We start from the raw sequence: 22,967 nt of genomic DNA on the forward strand, positions 1-22,967 counted from the left end.
GGACTGTTTCCGATCCTGTGTAGAGCCGAGTTATCTGATGAAGTCACTGATTGCTCTCCTCATTACCGGTGTCGTGGTAACACTTGAGCTTCATGGCAAGAGAGGTCTCTTCTTCCTGTGTGGAGTTCGTATTTTCTCCCCCCCGTCCCCCCCCCCACCCTGTCCTGGAAGGGTTTTCTCCGGGTTCACCGGTCTCCTCCCATCGCCAATGTGAACCAACACACAATGCTACGCGCTTTCGGCCAAAACATCCCAACAGCTGAAAAATTAATAAACTCTCAAAACACTTAACAGCACCCCCCTTTCTCTCCCAGCACCCACCTCTCCCATCACCCATCTCTCCAGCAACCACCTACCCTAGCACTCATTTATTCTAGCACCCATCTCTCCCATCACCCATCTCTCCCATCACCCACCTCTTCCATCACCCACCTCTTCCATCACCCACCTCTTCCATCACCCACCTCTTCCATCACCCACCTCTTCCATCACCCACCTCTACCATCACCCATCACTCCCATCACCCATCTCTACCATCACCCATCTCTCCCATCACCCACCTCCACCATCACCCACCTCTACCATCACCCACCTCTTCCATCACCCATCTCTCCCATCACCCACCTCTACCATCACCCACCTCTCCCATCACCCACCTCTTCCATCACCCATCACTATGAGCACCCAGCACTCCCACAACCCTTCGCACCCAGCACCCAGCACCCATCAGCCTTCGCAGCTGCCCCATTGATCCGTGGGAGCCAGAATGCACTTGTTGATTGAAGAGCAACGATCAATAGAGCATTACTTGGTAAAAAGGCATGTTCACACACACACTCAAACACATACATACACACACACACTTACATCCACAAAGACAAACATCCCCATGAGGCTGAATAGACTGTTGGGGAAAGTGCTTTTAGCGAGCACCTATGAAGGCCAGGATGGCATACGAGGGGGTGGGTGGCCAGCACCACAACCAACTGCCTGTCTCCACAGCGACGTTTACACACCGCACCAGGTACTCATTTGAGGCTGAGTCGACCTAGGGGAGCGCCCAGGACCGGTTCAGATAATCGTCACCGATCTTGGCCGTGAGCCGGGAATGGAACTCGGGCCGCCGGGTTCGTAGCGCAGCGCGCTGCTAACCGGTACGCCACCGCTCCCCTTACACACACAACAACAACCGCCATTCGCCACTAAGTGGCGGTGACGTCACCACGACGCTTGTGCCAGGCCAAGTGCACCTTGAGGCCACGTGAAGTGTCGAACGCCCGCTGGCAGGAGGTCACGAGGCAGACCCAGCAGGTGCCACGGGTCGACTGACCGAGATGACCGAGATGACTGGCTGATGCACCACCTGTGCCCCCTACTGTACCAACTTGCTGTGCTTTAGCCACCCGGCGCTCCGCTCACGCTCACACACACACACTTGCTGCTCCCCAGGCCCCAGGTAATGAATCGGAAGGAAACTGGACAGTGGGTCACAGAGGACCATGCCAACCATGCCATGCCACTGCTCCTACCCCCGTTTTTGTTTAACCGTCGGTCGTAAATCACCCCCCACCACCCCACACACACACAGCACCCATCCCACCTCTCGCTTCCAGCCTGTGTTTGCATGGAATAATTGAGAAGAAAAAAAACACACGAAGATAAAGATTCCCCCATCGGGCCTGAACACACTGTAGGGGGGGGGGGGCAAGTGCTGTTAGCGAGCAGCACCTATGAAGGCCGGCACGGCACACGAGTGTGGTGGGGTGAGGTGGCCAGCGCGCTAACCACTTCACCACCGCTCCCCCACACGGGCTGTGACCACCACGCACACCGCCGGCCGCCTTTGTCTCCCCAGCGGCCGATGTTTGCACTTCGTAACCAGGAACTCGCCGCACGCGTACGCACGGCGTGTTGACATAAAACAGGGCCCCGATACGAGAGTGACAAAGGTTTGCTGCCCATTTTACTTGCCCCAACAAACTCGGCGCGACCTTCAAATATATTCAACGCACGGAAACGTTCTAAAGACTGCAGTAGTAGCAAACACACTGTTTTGTTAAGGCACGGATAGGAAAATGAAAATACCAGTTTGTGCCATCCATCGTGAGATGGACTGGCTGATTATGATTCTTTTTGTAGGCCATGGTCATGGGTTTCGGAGCCAAACTAAGGCAATAACGAATACGGAACGTGCAGTGTATTGTACAGGGACTCTTCTACTTACGAACAAGTTAGGTTACAGAGGTCTGTCCGTAAGTCAATTTGTTCATAAGTAGGTCTCGGCAAGGTAAGGTAAAAGATAAAAACGAGCCTACCTTTACCCGACCTTGTACCCTTACCCCATACAAATGACCCGATTACAGGGTAATTACTGGGGCACTACTACACATGAACAAGGTTTATAACAGGCAAATGCTAGGTAGAGTGTTTTATTCATATAGAATACTCTCGATTACTCCAATTTTAAATGGAGGCCACGGACTGCACCACGGAGCTTTTAGCGAGTGGTAAACAAGGTAGTTACCGGGTAATTCTTCCACGCTACCTTTACCCTACCCTTTACCTTACCCCTTGGCATGTCGACACCTTCTACCCTTTACCTTTAAATTACCAGACCTTGCCGAGGCCTATTCATAAGTCCAACTTTACTCCTGTCGATTCGAAACATGTGGTACGGCGTGTACACTCAACACGATGAATGGCTTTAAAATATATATAATCTCCTGTAGATGTAGATGCAGCTGGTTCATGTTTGGAGATGTAGACGCCACCTTACCGCCATCTATTGCGCGGCGGTTGAACTTACGACTCTCGGTCTGAATAGGCAACTGGACATACGGGACAAGGTTTGTTCGTATCTCTAAATGTTTGTAAGTAGCAGAGTCCCTGTACACAGATCATAAATTGTTCCCATTACACAAGAGCACACCGCACGTGCACACACACACACACAATTAGATGTATACAACATACACACACATTAAATGTATACAAAAAAGACAAAGATCCCCCGTGTAGGCTTAACAGACTGTAGGAGCAAGTGCTGTTAGCGAGCACCTACGAAGGCCGACACGGCACATGAGGGGGTGGGTGGCCAGCACCACGCCCGGCCGCCTTTGTCTCCCCATTTGCGACGTTTACACACCGCACCAGGTACTCATTTGAGGCTGAGTCGACCGAGGGGAGGCCCAGGACCGGTTTAGATAATCATCACCGATCTTGGCCGTGAGCCGGGAATCGAACTCGGGTCGCCGGGTTCGTAGTGCAGCGCGCTAACCGCTACACCACCGCTCCCCACACACACACATTACATGTACACAACACACACACATTACATGTACACAACACACAACAACAACATTATCACACACAATGCACAGCCCTGTGTCAAACCACGACTCGGGGACTGCCAGTATCGTTGCATCCATAACTTCACCTCCGCCGCTCAGCGCGGGTTGATGAAGAGGACCCACATGACCAGTTGAGACTAAACGCACACCACTGGTGTCAGCCTTGGCCCAGGACTCCAATTCCAGGTCACAAAACCAACGCGCTAACCACGGCACCACCGCTCCACACACCTCCTCCTCCAATCCCCAGCCCCCCACAATTACACGAAATATAACAACAATGGAAACACACACAAGGCACACGCAACCCCTTCCAAACAACACCCGTCATTTGCCACTGGGTGACGTCACCGCGGCGCCTGTGCCAGGCTAGGTGCACTTTGAGGCCACGTGAAGTGTCGAAGGCTCGCTGACAGGAGGTCTCGGGACAGACCCTGCAGGTGCCATGGGATGGCTGATTGAGATGACCGGTAGATGCACCAGCAGCTGTACCCCCCCTACTGTGCCAATCAACACCCATACACACACACAGTACATACATACATACAACACGCGTGCACAGTTCAATTACAACATTACAAATCGTGCACAAAAAACAAACGCGTCGATCTACAGCTGCACGCGGCGAGAGTTATTTGACCATACTTCCCCACGCCGGTCAGTGTGGGTTGGCGGTTTGGGCCAAAACATACGCGGCCGAATTCGGCACGATGACAATCCACTTGTTACAGCAAACACACATAGGATGAATAGCAATAACACTTTAAAAACAATGTGGATACGCATGAGAAAGGACAAAGATTTTCCCTCCCTCGCCGCCCGTGTAGCCTGTGCACCGTTGTTAGGCCAAGGGTGATTAGCAAGCACCTATTAAGGCTGGAAGAGGAGGCGAGGTGGCACGGTGCGTGGTCTGCACCACGCAGGAGGCATCATGCGTTGTCTCGCCCATCACTCATGTCTTTACGCACTGCACCAGGCGCTCATTTCAGGCTGAGTCAACGTACAGGGGCAGGTACATGACCGGTGTCGGATATTCACCGGTGACGTGTTGCCGTGGCAGGGAATTTAACTCGGTATGTTGGGCTTAAAGAGCAGTGCATTATAGCATGTGTGTGTGTACACTCCATAGATGTCAGCCCATACGGTTGACCCCGTAATTCTTGTGCAGGGAGATTGAGTTTTCAGGTCCATACGGCGTTACAAAATGGGCAAAAAAAGCATTTTTTTGTCTATTTGTTTGTGTTTCTCTCCTTGTGATGACACTTTGCAGGATGAACGTTGAGATTGATCAGGGGCACGGGGCGACCAATACGGTCTGAATTGTTCTATAATAATGTAGTGGCACTGATAAGGGTTTGTTGACACACACACACTACTACAACGTGTACTACAACACACACGTTCACTGCACCGTACTTTATTTATTAAACCCCCGATTCCCTACTAAAAGTGAACATCACGGTACGAGTACTCGTCTCGTGGTTTACTATACAGCAGCCTGAGCCAGCGGTGGATATTCCACGTTTCCATGGCAGGGGCTTGTCTAACCACAAGACAGCCAACCGTTGGCTTCCCCAGAAAGCGGTACTTATTTTATCGACCCCAGAGGGCAGTGATGGGCTGGGTCAACCCCCCACAACCGAGATTAGAACAAGCATTTGTCTTCAAATCGCTCACTCTTGCTTCCCTCTTGAGCCACACCATTCAAACACATTACAGTACATTCAAATTGTGTCAACTATGAACGCGTGACAACAAAGACGAAGATTCCCCGTGTAGCCTGCAACAGACTGTAGGGGCAAGTGCTGTTAGCGAGCAGCACCAACGAAGTCTGGCACGACACAAACGAGGGGGGTGGGTGACCATCACCACGCCCGGCCGCCTTTGTCTCCCCAGCGGCGATGTTTACGCACTGCTACACCAGGTACGCATTCGAGGCCGAGTCGACCTAGGGGAGGCCCAGGACCGGTTCAAATAATCCGCCAGCGATGTTGGCCGTGGTCTCTGCCGGGCTCGTAGCTGCTGCACACAACAACCGGCACCACCGCAAACCGCGCACAAGCCGACAACTCTCACCCAACTCACCATGATGATTGTCTCCGAGGCCACCTGCGTGGTTGTGTGTGTGTTTGTTTGTCACGGCACGAGACGGATGATCGTCGAGCGAGACGACGCCGCGGCGCTCCGTGCGCAGAGGGTTCCCATGTGGGCGACGGCGACGTTGAGCGAGCGAGCGAAGCAAGCGTCGAGAGCGGCGGGGGAAGAAGGGAAGAAGGGAAACTTCCGAGCGGCAGACAGCAGCGGAGTAGTGGCGTGCGCGAGGGGGGAGGGGAAGGAGGAGGCGGATACTGTGGGCGTGGTTTCGCGGTGGCGGTAGGCGGAGTTTGCATAATTATCCCCATCCATCATGCCCATCCATCATCCCCATCCATCATCCTTCCATCCATCATCCTTCCATCCATCATCCGTGAAAGTTCTTAAGTGAATACTGCAGACATGTCAGCTCCTTATTAGTGCCCCTACCTTATTATTACAGACCACTATGAGACATCTCCTTTACCAGTGGCAAAATATAGTAATAGGGTTTTACCCTTTCAACTGGTACAAAAACTGACACCTTTATACAAGGCATCATCTTCTTGGTTCTTTCGGTAAAGTCAGGGAAATAATAAAATCATAATAATAAAACTCATGTTTGCAATAACCACAACACAAGCAGTGTTTGCATTTTGACTGCTTGTGTTGTGGTTATTGCAAACATGATGCCTTGTATAGAGGTGTCAGTTTTTGTACCAGTTGAAAGGGTAAAAACCTATTACTATATTACAGACCAATTCAGACCGTACTGGTCACCCCGTGCCCCTAATCTCAACGTTCATCCTACAAAGTGCCATCACAAGGGAGAAACACAAACAAATAGACAAAGCAATATGTTGTTTTTGCCCGCATTGAAACGGCTGTACACCGTATAGACCTGAAAACTCAATTTCCCTGCACAAGAATAACGGGTAAACCGTATGGGTTGAAAGCTATGATACTGTACACATTAAAATAAGTTAAACGTCGATTTCACGCTCAAACGAGATGCGAATGTATTGTGCTCAGCTCCAAATCACACGGTGGTGGGAATTCCACGCTCATTTCTGTAAACATGCTATCTAGATTCCTAACTACATACCTCCCTACCTGCCCACTTACACACATGCCTTCCTACCTACCTGCCTGCCTGCCTGCGTCATTCATGTCGCGTTTGACCATACTTCACCACGCTGGCGAGCACCGTGACGGGAGGACTCAAACTCGTGTCGTCAGTTTCACGGCGCAGGGCGCTAACCACTGCGCCACCACTCCCCACCCCAATACACGCGTGTTCTGAGTGAACGCAAATGCGCTTCTTAACAACCCCACTCGTAAGAGTGTAAATACGTGCAGTCAAATATTTGACACTTTATAGAGACGACAGCTCAAATAAACGAAAGCACGAAAGGGTAACTGTGATTGGCCAAGCATCTCCCCAGTGCTGAACACTCAAGTGGGGTTAGACTCGATTCGGCAGAACTCCTGCTGAGTCTCAAGACTCGGTGAGGCTCTCCCGGTTAAAAAAAAAACCCCAAGTGGAATAGTAATGATAATATAAATAAATAAGCAACACGGAAATACTGAAGTGGGTATCAAACCGGTAATTCTAAAAGTCTGGAACTGGTTGAGGTCGGAAGCATGGCAGCGTGACCTCTCCAAACGTTGGAATGACGACCACTATCGTACAGTGCTGAATTATATTCTTGGTTCTTTCGGTAAAGTCACGTAGAAGGGAAATAATAAAATAATAAAAATAGAACAATTAAATTCTCACGACGTTTCGATTGCAACACAAGCAATCATCATCAGGTGTGAAAACCACAGCAAGAACATTTTTAAAAAAAGTGGCGGTGGTTTTCACACCTGATGATGATTGCATGTGTTGCAATCTAAACGTCGTGATAATTTAATAGTTTTATTTGTATTATTTTATTATTTCCCTTCTACGTGACTTTACCGAAAGAACCAAGAGTATGAATCCCTGCAGTCACGAAAGCTTTACATTGAAAAGTGCTGAATTACCTTCATCATCATCGTTATTATCGTCACGGCTGAACACGTTCGATTGCTGTCCACGTGGCAGCTTTGGAGTCCACGCACAGATTTGATGCGGCGGTGATTTTGTTTGCTGAAATCGGTGACGATATTCGCGTGTTTTTCTTTTCTTTTAGACGAAAAAAGATCGACAGAGTTCACCGATTGTCCCGAGCCGATTAATATTGGACTCGAAATAATCGCGAGCGTCCGTTGTGGAGATCATTAAATAACAAAGTGCATCGTCAATCAACGTCTTCTTCACGTATCCGCCTCTCCGCATTAAAACGAAGATTAAATAAACCCCGAATGTCGAAAGCCCGGGTCGAAAGTGTCGATCATCTTCAGTCAACGCTGGCCAACGTCACGCTACCCGGCACGGCCGTTTGTGCCGGCTGATGGAATAAATACGAAATACCGCTGTTCTTGTTTTACGTGGAGAGACATTGCCCCCGTGTTTATTGTGAGATATAGCCGGGGTGCAGGGGGTTTAAAACTTCGCACCCCTCACAGCAATATTCATCACTTGGCGGCGGGGTGAGGGGGTATTTACAGAACCTTTTACTGGTAGGAACCTCCTGGTTACACCAGCCCACAGGGGATTATTGTGTCCGTCGTGTAGGGAGGGGCTGGGTGGGGAGGGAGGGGCTGGGTGGGGAGGGGAGGGTGGGGAGGGGCTGGGTGGGGAGGGTGGGGAGGGGCTGGGTGGGGAGGGTGGGGAGGGGCTGGGTGGGGGGTGGGAGCGGTGGGGCTGGGTGGGGAGGGGCTGGTCACCCCGTGGTGCCCTTATAAAACTCAACGTTTAACCTACTCACGCCGGCTTGTGCCCGCCCCTACAGTCGGGCATATTTGCGGAATACACCACGCCGCCGTTGACCCTGGCCATTGACCGAGCAACCCAACGTTTCTACCAGCTCCCTCCGCAGGAATGTGTTTGCCAGTATCAAAGTATGAAAAATAGGAATAGGCTTTACCCGCTCTGGCAATAAAACAGGAGGTGTCCAGATGTTCTAACAGCAAATAGATACCAAAACACGCAAACAAAAGTGCAAACAATTTATCAGAGCATGTTTGTTTGCACGTTTTGCCACATGTACAGTATGTGTTTTTAACGCAGACTTGATTCCTTGCAAAAGGTTTAGAGTTTGATGTTTGGACATCGTAACACCTGTTTTATTGCCAAAAAATTAACCCGTAAAAACAAAGTTTTTCACTATAAATCCTTTATATGTAAGATCACCTCTTGACATGCCCCGTATATTCCCGAAGGCACTAGCGTTGACCCGTTTTACCACTTTCAAGAACCTGGCGGCTTCAATTTAACTGCTCTATAAATAGTCTCCACTGTACAGCGTGGGGACAGGGATTTCATGCCATGTGGTTAGTCAACATTTGCGTCATCATGAAACGGGCGGCTAGAGTCCTCTCGTCCTCTGGCTTGAGATGGCTGCCACCTATGGGTCAGATGATTGTCTGCCACCATTAAGCAATTGGTAATTAAATATTTTAAAAAAATTCCCTAAACAGTGTAAAATTTTGGAAAAAAATTTTCACGAAAATTAATTGTCACGCACAACGAGTCTGTGTGCAAAATGTCAGCTCGATTGGATCACGGGAAGTGGGTTAAAAAACGACCGAAAGATTTGCACGGTCGTAAGCAAGCAAGCAAGCACGCAAGCACGCAAGCAAGCAAGCAATTTAACTTAATATAAAGGATTTAAAAATGGTAAAAACCTATTTCTAATTTTTCATAATTTTGGATACTGCAATAAAAGGTCCCATAGATATAATTGCTTGACCCAAGGATTGTCTTCGTGCTGCTCGCCTCTTGGCGCTCTTCCCTGGTCGAACACTGCTGGTGAGACTAGGCCATGAAGAAGGCTGTCTCCCGTGCAGGCCAATCAGTTTAAAAAACAATGCAAATATCATTAACAGAGCCTTTTTGTTTGCATGTTCTGCCAAAAGTATGTGCGGTAAATGCAGACTCGATTCCTTGCAAAAGGTATATAGGTTGTTGTTTGAACATCTAAACACAACTCCTGTTGTATTGGCAGAAAGGATCAAACCTATTGTTATGTTTCATACCAGAGAACGTGGTGGTGGGGGGGGGATGTTGACTCCACGTTTGACTGCACGTGGCCTCCGCACGCGAAGACGAAGACTCCAACTAACACTCCCACACGCTGTCGTCGTTGGCTCGACTCACGACTGTGACTGACACAGAACACACTGGCTACACCGGCTACACGAAACGGCACCAACATCTCCCCCCCCCATCCACGTGTTCAATTCAGTGGGTGCAGTAAATCGGCAACTTTGGCAACGTCGTCGTTAGAAGAGACTTGGCTGTTCTTTCCAAAACCGAGAAAGGGACATCGCGTGAAAAGCATTTGTCCAAATTAAAAGTATTTCTTAACACATCCCATCAGCCGCACACACAGCCTTTCTTTCCGCATCGTTTCAGCAGCGTTGATTCGCGACGAGCACAACTGTGGAACGGTTTTGACACGACAGTGTCTCATCAGCAGTCCGGCTTGCTTGAGCCAATGCTGTTGAATTGCCGATGTTACACGCAAGGACCCTTTTACGACAATGGGGGTCCTTTCCTAGTTTGACAACAACTCATTGAAGGTGAGGACCAAAGACTGGTTCGGATTTCACTCCGCACACAAAGAAATGGCACATATGCAAAACCACTCCCCATGCATAAAACACAATGACACAGATCGCCCGTATAGCCTTAAAAGAAGGTTGGGGAAAGTGTCGTTAACGAGCTCCTCCCATTAAGGCCGGCACGGGGCACGAGGAGGGAGGGGGTGGGTGACCAGCAGCCCTCCTCGGCCGCCTTTGTCTCCCCAGTTTGCACATCGCACCTCGGTGAACATCGATAAATAATTGCTTTTGTGCCCAGTCGAACCGGGTAAACCACCCACATTCCGCCGTGACTCTCACTTCCACGTTCACACCTCGCCACGCGTGGGAGAGAGACGCAGATGGTACAACAAACAAACACAAACTTGGCAGTGCACAATGACTTTGAAAGAACTTCCTCCCAAAAGAGAAAATGTTTCACTTCTGAAAATAACAAATGATCTGGCAGCCGTGATGGGCGGCACGAGTGAACGTGGATTTGGTTCCACGTGGCGCGGAGAAGCGGTGACACCCGGAGCGGCAGGGGGGAGAATGAGAAATCAACCTCCCCGTGACGTTTAGTAGAATGTGAAGGCAAAGGTGCAGCCCTGAGTTCCCGTGCTCACGCTCGTTGGCCCCGCTCTCGCGCCACGGTTACGAAAGGTGCGCGGTTCGAATCTGCCGGCAGGCCTGATCACGTTGACCATAACGTACCGATCGCCCTCTGCTGCAACGGTGGACGTGAAAGATCCCGTGGCGTCATTCGTAAAGAGGGCCAAATGTGCGCCGGCGTGGAGTTCCAACTTTGGCAGATGTTGCCGCAGAATACTCATTTGGGTTGACATATAGCGATACCGTGGCCCAACTGGCAAGCGACCGCAGACCGTCAACGGTGGAACGTGACTTCGTGACGAGCGCCTTGCACGACGAGAGAGAGAGACCCTCTCGTGGAGGGTGTTTGGCCTACTCTTCCACGGTATTGCCCGCACTTTACCCCACCGCGCGCATCCTACCGATCGACTCACATTCCCGCTGCTGGGTGGACAGAGGCACGGGCATTTCAGAACCATGCCCCCATTGTCTCAGCTGAAACGCAAGGTGATGGAACCGGTGATTACATGGATTTCATGTCCAGTGTGCTGCCCATCACCAACACCATCACTACCACCATCACCACCACCATCACCACCACCACCACAGCAGCAGCATCTCATGTTTACAGGGAGGTCCAGATGTTCTGTGACCTATGACCCCCCCCCCCCCCCCCAATTTAATTCTCTAAAAATTGATATCTTTTTTTAAAGTCAGGTTACTTTTTTTAAACAGAAAAGAATATGCGAAGGGAAAAAAATGTTCGGGGTCAATTCATGGAGGCGGGGGTGGGAGGGGGGTCACAAGACATCTGGACCACTCTGTACAGTGCACGAACCAAAAACCATATGCTGCACGGATCGCGCGGTTGACGCACAACGCTGCACGAACCCCGCGACCCCAGCGGTGATTCACGGCCAACATCAGTGGCGAGCGAGTGTGATATCTGAACCCCCCCTCCTTCCCCGGCCACCTATCACGAACCTGCACTGGACCAGCGTGGTGAAGTATGGTCAAACAAAAGCGTCCGTGACCAACACGACGTTTGGGACGGAGGGGAGTGGGTTGTGGTGTCGGGTAGGAGGCCTTCACCCAGCACTGGGATTGAGACAAGCGCTGTAAATCACCGCTCGTTGCCATATAACCCGACGACTGACGTGGCCATGCACGCAGAGCGCCACCACCTGCAGAACACATTTGGGGCTGGGATGGTAGCAGCAGCAGCAGCCGGCGGCTCCGGTGCGGAATTCTGGGGTCCAGCGGTAGCGGCGGCGCGGGTCCGTGGCCAATCGTGGCAGCCCGCACCACGCCGTGGCACTGTACTCGGACCCCAGTCGTTCTTCATTCGAGATTCATCCCCCCACCCACCCACCCTCACCTTCCCCGTCGCAATTCATTCATTCCAGTCTCGATCCACTCGTCTCAATTAATTCTTCATCCCAGTCTCAATTATTTCTTCATTCATTCAATCCAGTCGTAAAACCCCTCGTCTCAATTCATCATTCACCCGGGTCTCGATTCTTTCTCCATTCATTCCAGTCTCGATCCACTCGTCTCAATTAATTCTTCATCCCAGTCTCAATTCTTTCTTCATTCATTCAATCCAGTCGTAAACCCCTCGTCTCAATTCATCATTCACCCGCATCTCGATTCATTCTCCATTCATTCCAGTCTCGATCCACTCGTCCCAATTCATTCTTCATCCCAGTTTCAATTCTTTCTTCATTCATTCAATCTATTCGTAAACCCCTCGTCTCAATTCATCATTCACCCGCATCTCGATTCATTCTCCATTCATTCCAGTCTCGATCCACTCGTCCCAATTCATTCTTCATCCCAGTTTCAATTCTTTCTTCATTCATTCAATCCAGTCGTAAACCCCTCGTCTCAATTCATCATTCACCCGGGTCTCGATTCTTTCTCCATTCATTCCAGTCTCGATCCACTCGTCTCAATTCATTCTTCATCACAGTCTCAATTCTTTCTTCATTCATTGAATCCAGTCGTAAAACCCCTCGTCTCAATTCATCATTCACCCGGGTCTCGATTCATTCTCCATTCATTCCAGTCTCGATCCACTCGTCTCAATTCATTCTTCATCACAGTCTCAATTCTTTCTTCATTCATTCAATCAATCCAGTCGTAAACCCCTCGTCTCAATTCATCATTCACCCGGGTCTCGATTCATTCTCCATTCATTCCAGTCTCACTCCACTCGTCTCAATTCATTCTTCATCACAGTCTCAATTCTTTCTTCATTCATTGAATCCAGTCGTAAACCCCTCGTCTCAATTCATCATTCACCCGGGTCTCGATTCATTCTCCATTCATTCCAGTCTCGATCCACTCGTCTCAATTCATTCTTCATCACAGTCTCAATTCTTTCTTCATTCATTGAATCCAGTCGTAAACCCCTCGTCTCAATTCATCATTCACCAGGGTCTCGATTCATTCTCCATTCATTCCAGTCTCGATCCACTCGTCTCAATTCATTCTTCATCCCAGTTTCAATTCTTTCGTCATACACTGCAGCCTCAACTCATTCCTCCGACGTGTGTGTTTGGTTCGGCACGGCGTCCGACGTTGCACTGGTGCACTCCACGCAAGGGAGTGGCTTTCCTCAACCCGAAAATACAACGGAGAGCTAAGCATGATTTTTTTCGTCATAACAACGCCGTAGCAGCGTTAAAGCAGTACAAAAAAGCAGTCGCGCGCCTAAAACTCCAACACAAAGCCCCTCGTTTCGTAGCGCACGCACCTCCGCCTCGATGGGGACATTCAAACCGCTGGCTCTTTGGGATCAAAACTGGCACGACTGGTTTTTATTTTATATTTGGTTTGAAAAAGTCACGTTCAAGGACAAAGCTTTGGAGATGAAAACACACACGCACACATACACACAGCTACGACGGGAAATATTTGCTACAATTAGACGCTTCTGACCAATGTTTTTTTTGTTTCTTGTAAGAGGATATACATGCACCACACACGCGCGCGCGCGCACACACACACACATCTGCCAGTCATGCGCCGCTAAATGTCACGGAGGGGCCACCGCGTGGCGAGCCGACCGAGCCGCCCCAACCGCCAACCGCCTCTAGCCGCCGTGCGTGGATGAGCCACGGCACTGGTGCCGATGCAGACTGGCCCCCTCCCCTGCCACCCAGCACCAACGGCTAACCGCCCTCTAACGCAATATGGGCGACACTCCGTTGGAACACCGGCGCAACAATTGTAAGGAGCCACGGATTTGCAAGAATTATGTACGTTGCATCGCGATAATCGTCGCTCAGTCGGCAAGTGTATGTGTCAACAAAACTCGCCGAACAGAAATGGTTAAGTATTTTTTTTATGAAAAAATTCAATCTTAACCTACTCGTAAACATCACTGTGGCCTTAAAATGACGAAAAATTATATAATTGGCGACGTTTCGGGCAAAAAAGGGCCTTTGCCTGGAACATCGCCGACATACGGTACAGGCCAGAGCATTGTTGATGAGCGCGTTCAGATTTTTTTTTTATTATTCAAAATTGAACATTACTTTTTATGTTTATTTTGCTTTGAGCACCACTGCCAACGCAGAGGCATCAAACAATTTGTGAAGTGAATGCGTCTCATCCGCGAGATTTAGCGCTTTGCCCGATGTTCTTGATAATGAATTTGGCAGCACCGCAATTGTGACATCTCCGCTTTATTTCACTATTTAATTGTGTCCTGAGCAACCTGAGCATATGCTGTGTAAGCATTATAGGTTGTACGAACAGGAGTTGAATTTTTTGTTGTTGATGTCTTTACGTGTGGTACTTTGGAGTACAGCAAAGCACAAAGATAACAGAGCAAAACATATTTATAAAAAAAAGCTTTAACAGAGAGTTAAGGTCAAACTGATATCGCAACGATCGGCAACGTCGTGAAATTTTTTAAATCTTATCGTGAGGAATGGCGTGAGGGCAACCCAACTTTTCAGAGCCACCGTGACACGGAGGAAGAGAGAACTCAACGCGCCACCCTACCCAGAGCAGAACCTCCGACTAAACCTCCTGGGGAAGTTCGCTTTCTGAATTCACCCCAAATCTCTCGCAAGGCCAAAGTGGTTACACAAACGGTGGCGGTGCGGCGGTGGCGTCGCTTTTTCGTGTTTAGTTTGTTGTCCTTCCGCCGCACCTCCGATTAGCACGGTTGGCTACATACAGTGCTAAAGAGTTCAACATACATAGACTCGCACAGAGACCCATAGACTCGCACAGAGACCCATAGACTCGCACACAGAGACCCATAGACTCGCACAGAGACCCACAGACTCGCACAGAGACCCACAGACTCGCACAGAGACCCACAGATTCACACAGAGACCCATAGACTCGCACAGAGACCCACAGACTCGCACAGAGACCCACAGACTCCCCACATGGACCCACAGACTAGCACAGAGACCCACAGACTCGCACAGAGAACCACAGACTCACACAGAGACCCACAGACTCCCACAGAGACCCAGACTCGCACAGAGACCCACAGACTCGCACACAGAGACACACAGACTCGCACACAGAGACACACAGACTCGCACAGAGACCCCCGGACTCGCACAGAGACCCACGGACTCGCATAGAGACCCACGGACTCGCACAGAGACCCACGGACTCGCAAAGAGACCCACAGACTCGCACAGAGACCCACAGACTCGCACAGAGACCCACGGACTCGCACAGAGACCCACAGACTCGCAGAGACGCACAGACTCGCACGGAGACCCACAGACTCGCACGGAGACCCACAGACTCGCACAGAGACGCACAGACTCGCACAGAGACCCACATACTCGCACAGAGACCCACAGACTCGCAGAGATGCACAGACTCGCACAGAGACCCACAGACTCGCACGGAGACCCACAGACTCGCACAGAGACCCACAGACTCGCACGGAGACCCACAGACTCGCACAGAGACCCACAGACTCGCACGGAGACCCACAGACTCGCACGAAGACCCACAGACTCGCACGGAGACCCACAGACTCGCACAGAGACGCACAGACTCGCACAGAGACCCACGGACTCGCACAGAGACCCACAGACTCGCACGGAGATCCACAGACTCGCACAGAGACGCACAGACTCGCACAGAGACCCACATACTCGCACAGAGACCCACAGACTCGCAGAGACGCACATACTCGCACGGAGACCCACAGACTCGCACGGAGACCCACAGACTCGGACAGAGACCCACGGACTCGCACACAGACCCACGGACTCGCACAGAGACCCACGGACTCGCACAGAGACCCACAGACTCGCACAGAGACCCACAGACTCACACAGTCTACGTCGTTGCCACAGCCTCAAGTGGCCCTGGCACCGGGGGGCTACGCAGACAGGGGTGGGAATATATCATCATCCCTTGCACCAGGGCCCATGCCAACCGCACCACGCCACTGGTTAGAGACGGCACTCAATGATATCATAGCTCTCTCGGCCAGTGATGGAAATTCCACATTCTTACGGCAGCGGGTCGAGGGTGGTGAAAACAATCGCCGTTAACATCCGCGCAATGCGGTACCGCGCCTTTGAATGCACCCTGAGCGAAATTGCCTGCGGCCCACGTCTGGTTTGTGAGCCACCGCTGGCTCTCCTGCCGCCTGCCGCTTCTGAGTCGTCTGGCCGCAGAGAGAGGGGGGGGGAGCCACGCGGAGAGGAGCCGTGAAGAGTAATCGTGGTGATTAGGAAACCACACCGTCTCGACCGGGGGATGGGTTTATTTGCCCCCCCCTCTCTCCAACCCACTTCCCATTCACCGAGTGGGCAAATATGGGGTGGGGGGGGGTGCAGCGGGGTGGGGGCTCATTACGAGAAATTCTAAACCTCTCCGGCACCGCCGCCGCCGCACGCTTTGTGTGTCCCGTGCCGTGTCCATTGCTTCGGGACGCAGTGTCGGCTTTCTGCCCCCCACCCACCTCCACTCGCCCGCCTGGGTGTGGTTCGGGGCGAGCCCCCCCCCAGAGTCCCTTGTTACTGTGCTACGTGCCTCACAGCCGAGGGTCCCACACGCGGGGTTGACGGCCTTCGCCATGGTTTTGACGAGAGGTCGGGGGGGGGGGGTCTTACACCTCGCCAGATGGCGTGAACACCCAGCGGTGGTATTCTACCCATGCCCGCAACGTGCATGCCCGACGACCTGCACAGCGTGGTGAAGTATGGGCGAATGCCCTCCTCCACCACGACCCACACGGCATAGGGGTGAGGAGGGCCCCCTTCTCAAGCAGTGGATATAGACAGAAGGGCCACAAAGTGTATGAAGGTCGCCCCTCGGTCAACGTTTCTTGAATCCTTTCCACGAAAACTACCGTTGGCCGAAACAGCTGTTCATCGAATTCACTCATAAGTTGAAAAATAAGTTAAACATCACCGAAAACGTATCATTTAAGCAAAGCCAATCGAGGTCTAAACGCTCATAAATGGGCGTCGCTGATTGGCTGAGGGCGTGGGTCAGCCCCACTTACAAGCGCTCGGATTGGCCGAAAATTTCTCCACCGCGTGCATGACAAAAAACGGTACCGACGTTTCGATCGTAACACAAGCAACCGTCTTCAGGTTGCTTGTGTTGCGATCGAAAGTAATCGATTATTGTTTCTACCTACGTGACTTTACCGAAAGAACCAAATAGTATGGCTTCCTGCAGTCACGAAAGCTTCAAATCAAGATTAAAACGGTACCATTAATTATTATTTTTTACCCTAAATCGAAACCATGGGGTCCCTATGGGAGGCGAAACGTTCACCGAAAACCCGCTAACCGATGTCACTGTTAACCGAGGGACTACTGTATCATTAATATTTTAATACCACGCATGTGTAAGCGACCGATAGCAAGTCCCCGGGTAGCCGGTCCGCCTAAAGAGATCGGATTGCCATCGATCGTTCGGCAGGGCATGGGGTCTGACGGACACGGAGAATTGGACATCAGTGGGGAGACGAATGTTTGTGAGTCTCCTTAATCAAGGGGCGAGGAAATTGGTGAAGTCAAGAAGTGGCTCCGGAAGGTTAGTGGTTAGTGGGGGGGGGGGGGGGGCAACCGGGGAGTTAATGAATGAGAACATAAAAAGAGATTGCAAGGTGGAGGTGATAGGGCAGCGGGAGAGTGATGCGTGACGTGCCAGCAACAAGCCTTCTGACGCTCCACGCGACGGCCTCAAAGTGCACCTAGCCTGGCACTAGCGCTGTGGTGACGCCAGCGACGGTTCGTGGCGGCTGTTGTTGTGTTGGGTGATTATCGTTGTCTGCGTTGTCTTTCTAGATTTAGTCAAATGCAATAATGGGGGCAGGGGGGGGGTAGTGATTCAGTGGTTAGTGCGCCACACCACCAACCCGGCGACCCGAGGTTGGATTCCGAGCCACGACTAACATCAGTGGCAAGCCTTGCACACCACCCGATCCCCAGCACCTCCACTGCCAATTCACCAAACGGGCTGTCACCTGCGCACGGTGCCTGCTTACGGATCAGAAACGTGAGACCCGCCGACAAGGGAGATTGATGCAGCGACGGGTGGAGAGGTGGGGAGAGGTGCACAGTCGGAGGAACAGAAAGAGGAAGGACCAAGGACGAGAGAGGGACACGTAGGTCGGGGACACAACAGTGGACGGAGTGCGAGGAGGAAGTCGGCTGGACGGGATGGAAGGCTCATGGATGGGACCGGTTATGCGGTGACGTCGCCCGCATCCCACAGCATTGAGCCGGGGGTCCCTGCTTAGTGCTGACGTCAAGCCCCCCCCCCCATCACCCCCCGACCGTGAGTCCCACGCGAATACATGGGCAGTGCGAGTTCATCCCCCCCCCAAATCAAGCGCATTGAGCTACTCCGAGCTCTCGCCTCTAAACCGGCTTGACAGCCGCTTCCACTGCTGCACAAGCGCCTGGGGTCACATTGTAACCCCGCCACGCAAACGTCCTTCTAGCCACGGCGTCTTTTACTCCCACGGGGGATCGGTGCAGATCCACCGCTGTGAGCCGAGGCTCAGGACCTGTCTCTCCCCGTTGAATTTTTTTTAACAGGGGGGGGGGCAACTTTATTTTACCGACCTGCGTACAATTTCTGGTAAAATGGCTCAAACAACTGAGCAGTCTGCGACGTCTCGAATGACATTCAAACATTCCCATGCAACATCTTTCAACTTCTGGCATTCCTCACCGGGCCCGAGATTCTAGGAGGAAGCCGCGCGCGTGTGTGCTCGTGCGCGCGTGTAATAGAGATGGCTAATCTCGTGCGTAATAACCAAACGGTGATCGCTAATCACAGGATCACCGACCCGAACGCCCACTCTTAATAATGACAACAACGACAACGCGCACCAAAAGTGGAGCTCCGTCTAGCTGGCGAGCGCTTCGGTGCGGTGTTTTCGTCAAACCGCCGTCTCGATTAGAAACGGCCCCGCACGGCACACACCGCCGCTAACCCGTGGCCGGCTCCGTTTCATTTCGAAATCGCGAGCAGCACGCAGCTCTCGCTCCATCAATAATGCAGCGGCACGGCTGGCGTGACGACGGTCTCTGGGCAGCCGAGGCAATGCCCGGTCATTTGCTGGCGAGAGTAAATACTGTATATCCCCTGCTCTACTAAGTCAGCTTGGTAACTAAAATAATTGGGTTTTTTAATGATTTACAAACGTTTGGTAATCCGCTGCTGGATGAACGTCCTCGCCCAGTGTCGTGTCAGCCTTGCGGGGGGTTGTCGGGCTGGTGGGGGTGCCAGAAGCGGTTCACATATCGCTCGCCACCGGCGTTAGCCGTGACCAGGAATTTAACTCACATTGCCGGGCTCATATTGCAGTTTGCGGTAAGCTAACTGCTGCGCCACTACTCAAAGCGATTCGCTGCTCAAATTATCTATTTATAGCACTGAACCAGCGTGTAGATTCCACTTGTTGACTTCCTGAAAGAGTGGGGACTAATTGTAATGACGGATTAGGGACTGAGTGAAGCCCTCCAGCCAGGATTTGAACTCGCACGTTCCGACTTGCGAGCCGCTCTCCCCGCTAAACCGAACCATGCCACCATCCCTAAGCACCAAACATTGAGGCAGCCGCAGAACAAACGCCATTCATCGTCAGCGACCATTCTCTCTCCGCTGCCAAGCGACCCGCAGTTGACCAACCCTTGGTTAGGCAGAGACTCCTCTACTTACGAACTTTCAGAGATACAAACAAACCTGGTCCGTATGTGCAGTTGCTTGTTGGGCCCGAGAGTCGTAAGTTCAACCGCCGCGCAATAGACGGCGGTGGTGGCATCTACATCTACAGAACGTGAAGAACCAGTGGCATCAACATCTGCAGAACGTGAAGAACCAGTGGCATCTACATCTACAGAACGTGAAGAACCAGTGGCATCTACATCTGCAGAACGTGAAGAACCAGTGGCATCTACATCTGCAGAACATGAAGAACCAGTTGCATCTACGTCTACAGGAGATTATACAACTTTTAAAAACCATTCCCCGTGTTTAGTGTACATGCCATAAAAGGTGTTTGGAATCGACGGGAGTAAAGTTGGACTTACGAACAAATCGACTTGCGAACAGACCTCTGGAACCTAACTCGTTCGTAAGTAGAGGAGTCCCTGTATATCTCTCTCTCTGCAATGTTCTCGCCTTGCTATCTGTTGAGCGGCCCGGCGCTCGCCAGCGATGCGAAATCATCCGGCGCGTGAGCTCAGTCTAGCCGAGCCGGGAAATGGGGCAGTGGGGTGGGGTGGGCGACGCCGCGCCCTACCCTCCTGCCTCGGGCTCAACGTCATTTGGCAAGGAGGGTAAAACGCGACACGCACCGGTCGCCTTCAAAGCGCGGGCGCTTTAATGAGCACGCGAGCAGCAGCCCCGTGCCGCGTGCGCACGCAGACCAGTGCCGCATTATCCCAGTCGCAAGAGAAGCTACATGTGTAGTAGCTACTACATGTGTAGGAGCTACTACATGTGTAGGAGCTACTACATGTGTAGGAGCTACTACATGTGTGGGAGCTACTACATGTGTGGGAGCTACTACATGTGTGGGAGCTACTACATGTGTGGGAGCTACTACATGTGTGGGAGCTACTACATGTGTGGGAGCTACTACATGTGTGGGAGCTACTACATGTGTGGGAGCTACTACATGTGTGGGAGCTACTACATGTGTGGGAGCTACTACATGTGTGGGAGCTACTACATGTGTGGGAGCTACTACATGTGTGGGAGCTACTACATGTGTGGGAGCTACTACATGTGTGGGAGCTACTACATGTGTGGGAGCTACTACATGTGTGGGAGCTACTACATGTGTGGGAGCTACTACATGTGTAGGAGCTACTACATGTGTAGGAGCTACTACATGTGTAGGAGCTACTACATGTGTAGGAGCTACTACATGTGTAGGAGCTACTACATGTGTAGGAGCTACTACATGTGTAGGAGCTACTACATGTGTAGGAGCTACTACATGTGTAGGAGCTACTACATGTGTAGGAGCTACTACCTGTGTAGGAGCTACGGGCCCCGCACTTTCAAGGGCCCCTTGCTAAATGCTTTCAAGCTATCAATTCCAGTTCACTGATTCTTAACTTGCTCTATTACTATAGTACTATACCGCCTTCAACTTTTATGAACAACTGGGTGTTTAAGGTTAGCGATTTGTCGTATTATCTGGTTGTATAGCAAATGAAAGAATACAATTACTTTACTATGCAAGTTAAACATTTGTGTTTTAATATTTATGTGTTTTTTTATTTTATTTAGGGCCCCTTTATAACATATGCTACAGGCCCCGCACCAGCTTAATCCGGCACTGACGCAGATGCTCACGCCGACAGGGCCGTCCGTGGGGGGTGCGAGAGCCCGGAGCAAACCTCACTAAACCGGAACTATTACATCTGACAGCGTGATGTCAAAGCGTTGCCGCGGCCCTCCCAACCCCCCCAAAGCGCGGGGCCCGGGGCGGTCACCCAGATTCGCCCAACCCCCCTTCCCCGCCCCCACTAGGCACGGCTCTGCACGCCGCAACGTCCTCGCAGGAGACAGGTCACGGCGCTTGTTGTAGGCCTCCGGCAACGGGCACCCACAGACACGGCGAGGCCACAGACAAGAGCCCCCACCACACACCACGTGTGGCCCACGCAGGCCGAGAGGGTGGTCCGGCCAGGGGCACGGCCGCACGGCGGCGCTGTCGTACCCCTCAGTGTTGATGTTCACACACTGAGTCGACCGAAGGGAGACACAAGGCCGGTGCTGATATATAACTCGCCACTGATGTGCTTTGGGGCCGTCCATTAATGACATCACGCGATTTTGGACGATTTTTGACCCCCCCCCGCCCTAGTCACACGGCGTCACAAAGAGTCAGACCCCCCCTCAAATATGACGTCACAAAGCTCTGCCCCCCCCCCCCCAAAAAAATAAAACATGCTTCAAATCGCTTTAAACTATTGTCATTGTAGTGCGTATTTAATGTGGCGCTGCACTCTGATGTTGTAGGAGAAAACATGTATTCAAAAGTCTATTTAAGCAGAACGTGTTGTCTATATTTATTTAAAGTAGCGCATTTTAATGTGACGTCACATTTCTCAAACCCCCCCCCCCCCTCGTCACACATCGTCACAAATGTCTGACCCCCCCGCCCCCTAGGTGCGTGACGTCATTTATGGACGGCCCCTTAATAGGTGCTGGCGAACAGCACAGTCTGTTCGAGCCTCAGCCGTGCTCACACACAACGCACCGGTCGGCAGCATTCCTCCCCGAGCCCCTCGCCCCTCTCCTCCTCCTCCTCGTCGTCGTCCCCGCTCCTCTCAGCCTCAGCGCTCGTCACGTCGGCGCCTTCCTCTGGCACCTCTCCCACTGCAAAGCGAAGGTTTAGAACGACGTTAGTATCAGCATAATTATCCCCTAACCCAGCTTAAATATACGCTGCCAAGCTTGGTGGTGTTCAAGCTCGGTGGTGTTCATTCAGACGCTGTCTTTCCGACAGACCTGTTCTTCACCCGAGGACGGCTGCTTGCGTTGTGGCCGAAACGTCGTGAGAATTGTATTTTATTATGTTTTATTTTTATTGTTTTATTATTTCCCTTCTACGTGACTTTACCGAAAGAACCAAGAAGATGAATCCCTGCAGTCACGAAAGTTTTAAATCGAAATATAATTATTATTGTTAAGTAGGGTTGATTACCGAGTCTCAGGAGGGTCCTGCCAAGTGTTTGCAGGCGTGTGTAGGACCGTTAGGGCCGTTAGGACCGTCAGGGCCATGAGGGAGCCACACCTGGG

General features: G+C 51.5%; 1 protein-coding gene across 1 annotated transcript in view; it reads right to left on the reverse strand.

The window, feature by feature from the left end:
• LOC144734907 (uncharacterized) overlaps positions 1 to 22,481 on the reverse strand; it is a 57,566-nt gene extending 35,085 nt beyond the window's left edge. Inside the window, exon 1 of the mRNA XM_078617348.1 lies at positions 22,426 to 22,481. The gene's annotated coding sequence lies outside the window, so the exon portion shown is untranslated. The remainder of the gene's footprint in view (positions 1 to 22,425) is intronic.
• Positions 22,482 to 22,967: the final 486 nt, after the last annotated feature.

This window comes from Lampetra planeri, chromosome 53 (genome assembly GCF_965212315.1).
Source record: "Lampetra planeri chromosome 53, kcLamPlan1.2.h2, whole genome shotgun sequence".
Classification (NCBI taxonomy): Eukaryota; Metazoa; Chordata; class Hyperoartia; order Petromyzontiformes; family Petromyzontidae; genus Lampetra; species Lampetra planeri.